Raw genomic sequence first — 11106 nt, 5'->3', positions numbered from 1 at the left:
ATTTGATCTGCATTGCTCCGCATTGTAATATCTTGATCAACAGATTTGGAGGAGTATTTGGGACGTTGATGTGTGTCTTCAATTCAAGTGGTTCATGGTTTAGTGCTCTGATTTTTCCAAGTTGACAGTCGTTGCAGTTAGTGTTCTTGAAGTTCAGTATACTGATGATGTGATTCTAGTAATTTGAGTTGTTGCGGTGGCAATTTGTGATGCTTGTAGATGTTTTTAGATTGTGTGCCTTTTGTGTTGGTGGTCTGCTTTGATCATTGTGCACTTAGTTGATGATTTTCTCTGATGTGTTGGTGTTCTGCATTGTTTTGGTCGACTAGATGCTTGTAGCACACTGCAAATGTTCAATGGATAATTCTTGGAGGTGTTTCACATTCTAGGCATGTGATATGGGTATGTGTTATGTCTTAGCCAACATTGCTTGGTTCGCATATGATATTGTAGCGTGTGTGATTATATTTTGTAATTAGGTGATGTGTGTTGAGCTGACCTTGAGAAGAGTTGATTTCGTGTATAAATATATGTAATATCTTTTGTAATTGAGTGTGGTATGGAGAGGTGATGTGTATGGATGAGAATCAAATGAATGGGCGAATAATGTATTAATATTTCAGAGGCAAAGCAGATTGAAGAAGAAGTTGTGCTTAACTAGAACTGTAACCAGGCATTAGGAGATGTTATTCTCCAATTCATGATCTTCCAGATGTGATCTAAATTTGTTTGTAAGACAGTGAGTCTTCCCTGGGTTGTAGCCCTTTGTTGTTTTTGAGCAATGAGCTCTAGGTTGTGTGCTTGAATGCATGTGTGTTCCCCATTGTAATATTTCATATACTTCTAATAGAGTATCATCATATTATGGGTAGGTTACCACCATGGTTTTTCCCTTGATCGATTTTTCCACGTCAAAAATCTTGGTGTTATGTGTGTTCATGTTGTGTTGTTGATTTATGCTTTCATGCTTAATAATCAGATCTGAGAATAAGTTTACTTTGTGCAAGTTTATGAGACAACTTATTCACCCCCTCTTAGTTGTTTGCCCCATATCAGTCCCATTTCATCAAATGGTACGTAGTTTTTATCTCTACGTGATGTAATGTCCAGCCTTAATTAAGGATGCACCAATTGTATTTCAATTACTCCCATGTCGTATCTTGGTTGTAGATAAACATTAATCTAAGAAAAACCAGAAACATTTAGTGATTCATCCATTTTGGCATTTCATATATATCATCAATGGGCATTTTCGAAAAGACTATGTACGAATAGAATATTTTCTTCACTTCAACACAACCAATAAGATTATGCCTCTAAACATAGTGCATGTGTTGAGGAGTAGGCACGACTCCGTAATAGATTTGCCTCCCATTTTAGGAGGTGACTATATTATGTAGGCAGCCAATCATTCTGTAAACCATTATTCTTTCTTTTAGAAAACATAATAGGGGTCGATATAGTAGAAAGGGACCTAGAATTAGAGCTTATCATTTTTAAAAAATCACTACACAAAGAGCTTACATTCTCATTTCTTGCATTACAAAGAACATTATCATATTAGAGTTTGCGTTATAGAGAACATTATCATCAGAACTTGCATTACAAAGAGCATTATCATATAAAAACTTGCATTTCAGATAGCATTATCATATCATATTTTTGCATTGCATAGAGAATTACCATATCAAAACTTGTATTGTAGAGAGTTATACCATTTGCTAAAGAGAGTACATATCATTTAGGTACGTAAAATTCCTCATATTTATCATTCATAGCTTGGGTTTGAGGATTGATTAGTTTTGAGGCTTTGATTCAATCAAAAGAAGGCATTATATAATTAGTGGAATCGATCCAAGAGTAACAAGAGGCATCCTTCATCGTTTGATACCACCCTACCAGACCAAGTAGGTTTCTATAATTCTTTTTATTTCTGATTTGAATGGATAAGCTTCGTAAAGATGGATTTTACATCGTTATTATATTGATCTTAGTAGTATTGAGATAAAAATTAGAACAAAACTCTCCATCTTCATGAAATCAAAATTGATTAAAAGTACATTATGAAATAGAAAATATCTAATAAATAGTAGGAACAAAGAAATTTCATATCTTCTTTGTTTAATTGAAAGTTTAGGAGATAATTGAGCTTTCTAAAAATCTCATTCACATAAACCTGAAACATAGTTAAGTCTATTATAATTGTTTCATATCAAAATGAAAGAGACTAAAATATAAAGAAAATACATAAAATAGAAATTGATTTTTATTAAATTAAAAATTTATTAGATTTACAACTAAAAATAATAGTAAAATAGATGTACATTTGAGAACGTATACACACATATGGTATATCTCATATCTGTATACCTCATATACATACATGTGATATACCTTCTCATATGTATATTTTGTTTAAATAAAAAATGTTATTTTCTATCTGATGTTTAAAATTTGATTTCATATTTATGATACTTCTTTATGCACTTGAATGTATGCTCACATATATATATATATATATGTATGCTCATATATATATATAATATATCATCATTGCATCAGAACAACCATGTAGAATAATGAGTCACTATGAATGCATATGAATAACCATGTAGATGAATGTAACATCATTACATCGAAACAACCATGTAGATTATAGAATCAATATATATTGCAAATGAAATGACATATAGAAATATGCCAAAATATCTCATCATAGGAAGGATGCATAAACATAGGTTCATTGACATGTGTTTGCATTATGTGTTTGTCAAGCTATTTTTCGGGAAGGGGTGTCGAATATGGGTAAATAGAGAAGGATGATCCTGTTTTTTAGAAATTCTATGTTTTAAAAATGCTTTGGCCAAAACCTAGTTCATTGAAATAGATTAAAATTGCCTAGCAAATTTACTTAATATGTTTCTTTTCCATATCCTAATAATATGATATTTCATTATCATCTAGTAGATGTGCACGTAGATGTATCAAGTTGCACCATGGTTTCCATCATGCCATTATTTATAGGTAGCTAGGCTCTTTGTGCAGGGTCAACAGTTCTTCATGTTGGGAAGAACTTGTCCTCAACTTTGTGGTTTGGTGGAAAAGCATCTGGGCCATGTTCACGTCCTCAGCTTGTAGGTGACTTTATGGTTGGTGGTAGTCAAGGTGATTATATTATGTATATTTGAACTCATTGTTAAATTGTATCTCATGATAGATTATTTTCATTTATGGCATATGCATCAATATTGAAATCATATTTGGCTTGCTAATGGGCTTTTGAGGGTTTATCCTCCTAGGATGGGCGATAAAAGTCAGGAGTGGATTCCGCCAGATAAGGGATGGACCAAGATCAACTTCGATGGGGCATCAAGGGGGAATCCTGGGATCTCTGGGGTAGGGGTCATAGCTTGTGATGAGAATGGTAGTATTATTTCTCTTGGAGTAAAGAGATTAGTGGATGGCACGAACAACGAAGCTGAGTGTCAGGCGGCAATTGAAGGAATTCTTTTGGAGAAGAAATTGGAGGTGAAAAACTCCATCTTGAAGGGGACTCCCAGATAGTGGTGAATGGTATTGCTAGGGGATGGATGGAGGCTTGGCACCTGGATAAACATATCAGAAGGATGAATAACCTTTTGAGTGGGTTTGAGGATTTTAAGGTATCGCATGTTCTCAGGGAAATAAATGCTGAGGCTGATAGGCTATCGAACGTAGGTGCAAATGGTTCCTTGGCTAATCATTTTAATTTCTTTGAAGACCTAAGGGATTTGAGTCCCTTAGATTTTGGATGAAGGTGCTTAGGGAGTGAAAGGGGAACCCGAGATGTGGTGGTGAGACTTGCGTGATCCGTTTAAGATACACATGATGGAGGGGTGGGGATGACTCACGTGGTTCATGTTCATCGAACTGGCAACAAGTTGTAATGGCGGCATAGGTGCAATGATGTTAGCGAGTGGAGTTTTTTTTCTACTGATGATGCGTGGTATGAGGTGGTGCGTGTGAATAATTTAATTTTTGGAGTGGTTATCGAGTGTTAATTTAGGCCCTCATTTCCCTTTGTTTTGGCATTGTGCAGAGGATTGTTTTGGCTATTGTGAGTGCTGGTTTTGGCTATGAGTGAGGGGAAGGATGGAAGCCAAATTTTCATTGTCAACAGAGGGCCAAATGCTTGCATTTCATGGCACAATCTCAAGTAACTGCCTGTTGAATGTTTTTAGGGTGGATAAGGAAGTTTTTTGGATGGCTGTGCACTTGATGTTTGGGGAAGAATTATTGGACACTGACTGTCGCCTGCGAACAAACTTGGATATCTCATCCTTGTTCGTGGCTTTGGCCCTGGTGGTGGGAGGTTTGAAGGAGGAGGCTTTGTGGGTGACATCCCTAGTATTGAGACCAAAATGGTCAGGTGGACTGGCGGAGGTGGTGGCTCGAGTGGAGCTTGGCAAGGGTCTGAGAATGGAGCAAGGGCCATGGCAGTGTTTAGGTGAGGGAATGGAAGCAGTGCAGCCGTTGGTGGTGTGGTCAACTTATCATTCAGTGGAAGCACAGATGGAGGAGGCAAGGAATGGGTGGAGGGAAATTATGGAATGTGTACAGGAGTTGGGACCAGTGGAGAGAGCAAAAATGTGTGGCAAGTAGACCTTGGTAAAGTTGTAGGCTCCAATAGGCGAAGATGGGAGGCCGCTGGTGCATCACCAAATTTCGCAGAAGAATGTGAAGGTGGTGGATCGCAGTATGCTTTGAGGTGGATGACCAGGAACCACGACATGTGTCGGGATGGAGTTGCTCAAGGCAGGTCCCAATTAGGGCATTCCCAACTTTTCCAAGGAGGAAGCCCTTGGTTGGTTCCAGTAGGATGGTCTCTTGTGGGTTGTCGGTTTTTTGGGTGGGGAGTCTTAGTTGTGAGGATTATATCTGGTATGGTAGGCTTTGTAGGTGTGGTGTCTATCTCGGGTTCTTTTGGTTATTATAGGGGCAGACCCCATTTTGTGGATTGCTGCTGAGCAACTTAAGGCATGTATACTTTCCTTTCAAGCAATATAAATCTTATCTGGTTATCGATAAAAAATAAATTGAAATCATATCTTATGTATATGTGCTTTCTTGGAATGAGCACTAGAACTCCAGGTTACATTTCATTATTATTTATTTGATTATGGAGTTATTGATCTTAATTTATATTTGATGATGTGTTAAACATGAGTAATCAAATTATTTATGTGAGATATTGAGGGTAGAGACCTTACATTTTGGTATCAAAGCATTTAGCTAAACTCTAGGGCCTATGACCACTATGCTAAAGTGTGATCTATGGTGAAGGTCAACCTAGTAAACCATGGATAATAGGAGGAATGATGAGTCCAATAGTGGCCAAAATAATAAGAAGAGAAGAATGAGAGGTCAAGGACTAGATTCTTAGCCTCTTGATCCAACTAAGGGCTAAGATGAAAAAACTAGAGCAAGAGATCAAGATAAGGCAAGACCTGAATGAAAAGTTGAAAAGGGAAACATGATCTATATTTCACTGGTTGTGTTCTGGCTATAGGAGAAGTTTTTAAGAGGATGATCCATTAGTGGGGAAACAATAACAATAATTGATAGATCATGAATATGACAAGAGGAAACATTACTCAAGATAGAGTCAAAGGAAATCGATATGGAAGTAATAAGATGGCCAATTATAACAACAACAATAGAATAGATAAATCCAGTGGACCTAAGGAACATCAAGATGGATGTTTTTTTTAGAAAGTAAATAGCTAGATAGGCCAACGCCTATATTAATAAAAGACATTTTTATATCCGCCAGAGGTGTCTATATACTGTTTCCTCCATCAAAAAGGCTTGGTTAGCTCCATCACCAAATTAGAGTAAATAAAAAAGGCCAATAATTGGCACCTATATCCTGAAAGTCTGCTCTGGCTAGGGGTACAAAATCTGGGTTCAGAGACATTCATCCCAACAATATTATACTACTACTATATTGACTACACTACAAACAGAAACATATAAAAAAACCCATGATATTGATAGAGAAACAAAAAAAAACCTTGAGTAGAGAAATACCGTCACTCGCTTTCCGAGAACGTCAAGATGGATGTTATGTATGTGGAGGAAAGCATTATTTGAATCTATGTCCCCAAAGGTTTGCAAGGTGAAAGTAAGAAGTCCCATAACACTAGATTCATGTGGTGGTAGATAACCACCAAGTTGACTTTCAAGCCACACTAATTTAATACTGATACAATTCACTAGTAAGCTCTATGGCCATCATGTTTCTATTTTAATTGATACTAAAGCTACAAATTTTTTTATTGATCCAAAGGTAGTTTCCAAATTACCAATTAGACTGAAATATATGGCAAACCCATGGATGGTAGAATATAGAAATCAAATAGAGAGGATGGTAGACACTTGTCTTTCTTGTAGTGAGTTGGACCTTCCGAGATTTTAATGAAGGTCAACCTCTATGTGTCACCCCTAGGTTCTTATGATGTGATTTTGGCGATAAATTAGTTGACTGAGCATAAATCCATTGTGAATTATGAAGAAAAGGTTTTCCAATGTATAGATGATCTAGTATAAATTGTGTAGAGATCCATGGCTCTCATAAAGTCCTTGAGCTTAGAAAAATCTTGGCTATGCAACTTAATAGGCCCACAAGGAAGGGTTGTTTAATTTGTACAATCCAAGTTAATGATCACCCTATCTTGATCACTGCCCTATCTTAAAGGAGTTTTGAAATGTGTTTCCAATTGAATTGGTTGAGTTACCACTAGTACATTCAGAGCTGATTTTCGACGGACGTTTGTTGGATTTGCGATGAATTTTCGTCGGAGTGCCGATAAAATCAACCGTCAAAAACTCGGCGTCAGATTGGTCGACGATGCCATGCCCATTGAAAATACGACAATCCAATGGACTCTGCCGACACTATATGTCTGTTGATTACATCGTCGGTCGAAAGCTTGGTATTCGTCGTAATTTCGATGATGATAATTTTTATCAAAAAAAAAAAATTATTATCGATGTCGGCGTTTCCTTCCTTAGATGGCTCTTTTATATCGATGAGACATCGCTGGGTCTCATCGATACCTTTTGAATTTGGATCGATGACACCCAACGATGTCTCATCGATATAAAAGAGCCATCGAAGGAAGGAAACACCGATGAATTCCAGAAAGGACTCACCGAAGATAATAACTTCATCGACAAAATATATCGAAGAAAGCAGGGAGGGTCTTCATCGACGGGAAAAATTCTCGAGGAAATAATACTATCGGTGCAACATAAAAAGGACCCACCGAAAGGAGAATTTTCGTCGAAAGAATAATATCAATCAAACAAAAGGAAGCTACATCGATAAAAGATATCGACGAGGATATAGGTTTCGAGGAGGTTAAAAGGCATGTTCTCGATATGCGTGGTTTTGTTGATGTAACTTTATCGGTGAGATAATAGACTCATTCATCGACGAGGCATAGTGATATCGATGAAAGAAGTATTTTGATGGAAAAATAAAGGAGGACACCGAAGCCCAAGGTTTCTTTGACATAAGACCCGATGGATATCAGATATGTTTCGACGAGGAGACAGCTATACTGACCGAATACAGTATTTCGATGAAGGGAAAAAATACTTGATCGAAGTAATATTCGAAACAAAATTATTGTTGATAGAAACAAAGAGATCAATGGACTAAAGAAACAAATGATCGAAAGACATATCCTCATTGAAATGATTATTGATTTCCGCAAAAATCAGAAACAAATCCTATGAAAGGTCACATCGCCATTAAATTCGAACATGTGCCCGAGTGACCGTTGTCCAAAACGGCCATTACTAACTGATTAAATATGCCATAAGTAGTGGATCAACATCAAAGGACATAGCATTAAGGAATTCACAGGTGACGAACTGAAAGCAAGAATTGGGTGAATTCACAGATAAAGCTCAGTAATTCCAAGTAAGTTGTTTGCACACAGACCTCTTTTTTAAAATTCAAATGGATTCATCATCTAAAACTAATAAGACCAGAAAGGGAAAAGAACCTATCGCTGTAGAAGAAAAACCTAAAAGACAAAAAAGGGAAGGGCATTCTTTGGCCTAGGACCTGATTGACCAATGCCCATCATCCAGTTTGAGGTCCAAGAAGATTAGAGCTGATGAGGAAGGCTTGAAGGACCGGTTTGAGGATCTTGGAGACATATGGACAAAATTGAGAGGGTATGAATTATTCATATATGGGTACAACAGAAGAGTTGCCCCTCAACCTATCAATAATTTATGGCGATTGAACTTAGGAAGGTTAGCTGTGGCTAATGTATTCATGAATGTGGAGCTCATGAAGGCATTAGCAAACAATTATGACCCTAAAACTAGGACCATATATAACTACATGGGTGAGCCAATTCTTGCAATCAGAAAGGAGGTTATTGACACCGTGTTCGAGTTGGATTGGGGATTTGAAGAATTGATTGACCTCAAGAAGTCAAAAAGTGAATATTTTAACCTAGAGTACATTTACAAAACATGGAGACTCCCTATACATAGACCTAGGAATGCAAGGTCCTTAGTGCCACTAGGTCAGGATGACAAAGCTCCCTATGATGTCAACTCTTTCCATTCATATTTCAAGTATACTTATTAATATGTTTCCCAAGTGCTAGGGATAAAAGCCCATCCTTTGATGGATATTGCAGCCATGGTCATTTATGCCGATTTGCACTCTAAGGACCCCCACTTCTTTGATTTTTCTTCTTATTTGGTTGAGGTTTTGAATCATGGGTTAGAAAAGTTAAAGGGGGATGTCATCAATGTTCATTTCAAGCATTATTCCTTACTTATGCATATGCTATTGTATGTGGGCAAAGATGAAGGGTTATGGCCAGAAGAGTTATGTGTCAGGACATATGATAATGCTAGGACGAGAAAACTAGTGCAAGTATGGGTTTCTTCATGGGACCAGAGGTATGTGAATAATCAATATTGGCATTTTGAGGAGTTCTTTGTGAAGCCATTATATAGACTGTTGGGATGCCCGTGCGATCATGCCCTTGCACCAGAGGTTCAAAGATTCCTAAGACCAAAAGATTTCACTGAAGATCCCTCAATTGAACACAATTGGGGAGATTGGTATTGTTTTTCAGACTGCACACAAGTCAGGGTATACGGGTTCGAAGGGAGACCATACTTACTACCACTTATAGTCCCTAACAGAGTGGCTTGTTTGGAAATTGTGAGGCAACTATCAATAGTGAGTATAGAACATCTGATAAGCCATGGGAAACAATCAATTGTACCTGGGTTGTTAGTATTTTTAAATTTTATTGTGAAAAGTTCAAAGAGTTATGGCCTACTACAGACAAAATTGGATTATTATGGCATGGCCATGGGGGATCCAAGGCCCAATTTCAATCCTGAAGGATACATAAGGATAGCCTGGTCATCACAGAAGCTGAAGGCTGGAGAGCATAAATCTTACCTACCAGATGACCTCATTAAGAACATTGGCAGAGAAGAGGCTAGAGTGAAGCGAATAAAGTTTGAGAAAGCAATGAAGGCTTATAAATGAAATCTTTTTAGAAGGAAAATGGATGATAACGTGCTACAAAAGATTGAAGACCCATTGGAGTTGGCCAACAAACTTGTGGAGCATGAATTGGAAATACTTGAGGGAGTCCTGCCTCATGTTTTTAGGGATTACATTGATACTATTAGGAATACAGAGCCTTTGGCTCATATGTCTCCTGCTTCCACATCTGGCATCGTTCCATTCACTCCTCGAGAGGATTACCCCCTGGTTATGAAGAGGATACACCGATAGACTTGGCAATAGGACAACTGAATGTCTAAGAAGTGGCTGACATCAGATTCCCGGAGTATGAGGATTTCATTACTGATAGTGACTTCATTGATTCCAAGGAGTTCACCGCATTCCTCTATCAACATAAAGGATCTCAAATTAGGAATAACATGAGAAATAGTAAAGAAGAGCAGTAACTTCAAAAGTTACAAGAGGAGATGGATCTTGTGATGAGAGAAATGACACCTGAGAAGGGAAGACAGTTGCTTAAGGAATCTGGTGTGCTATTATACTCTGGATGGGACATGAACTCTGCCTTGTTGTTTGATGGATTCCTCAAGAAATAGGACCCAAGTAGGCAAATAATGCCAAAAGAGATTGATAAACTCTTTAGAGGATCAGGATATGATCCAGATCAGAAGGCTCTTCTACAGTGGGCTATCTATCCCAAAGATAAAAGACCTATATTGGTTGATACAGAAGAAGCTTTTGGACATTTGATGGTGCAGCAGGTTGGAAAGAATGACCCTAGAACAACCACCAAACTAAATTTGGATATCGCTAAACTAAACCAAGATCAGATAGAGTTTCTGGTCTGAGAAAATTCTACATACAAAAGCCTATATGAGAAAACCGATGAAGAAAAACAGAGGCTGCAAGCAAGATTGCTTCAAATTGATACAAGTACCAGTCAAACAGGGATGACATACTGTGTTGACAGAGATGCCATGGATGCCTTGACAGACGCTATGTATTGGAGGAACAGGGCCGAAAAGACATCTCGGAAAGTAGAAAAGGTACAACAAAAGATGGATAAGTTGATTCTGGAGATCATTGAACATAGGTTCATAAGTATGATGCAAGTTGCAAAAATCTATTGGAAAACATACACTGGAACAGTCAGAGATTTGAAAGAGCATGAAAGGCTCAGGTCTTGGTTGGAAGACATGATGAATGACAAAAGTCCGATTAATCCAGGTGAAACAATTGAAGCCGAGGCTTACTTGAAGTCCCATGATGAATTGGCAAATCAATTAATGAAAGAGCTTCAGAGGCTGGACAATGGGAATACCCCTAGGGTGCCCTCTTTTTACAGTAATGGTGAGTTAGTATCGTTGGAACAATGGAAACAAGAGTTCAATGATGAGAAGAATCGAGCAGTGGCAGAGTTGGATCAGGACAAAGAATTGTCACTCTGTGTTAACCATATTCTATCCAATCATTTCCAGACAGAAAGCGACATAAGGACACTAAACAATGACGTTCTAATGTATAAAGATGATAAGTACATTGAACAC

This window comes from Cryptomeria japonica, chromosome 4, assembly GCF_030272615.1.
Source record: "Cryptomeria japonica chromosome 4, Sugi_1.0, whole genome shotgun sequence".
NCBI lineage: Eukaryota > Viridiplantae > Streptophyta > Pinopsida > Cupressales > Cupressaceae > Cryptomeria > Cryptomeria japonica.
Note: the sequence above shows the minus strand (reverse complement) of the source record.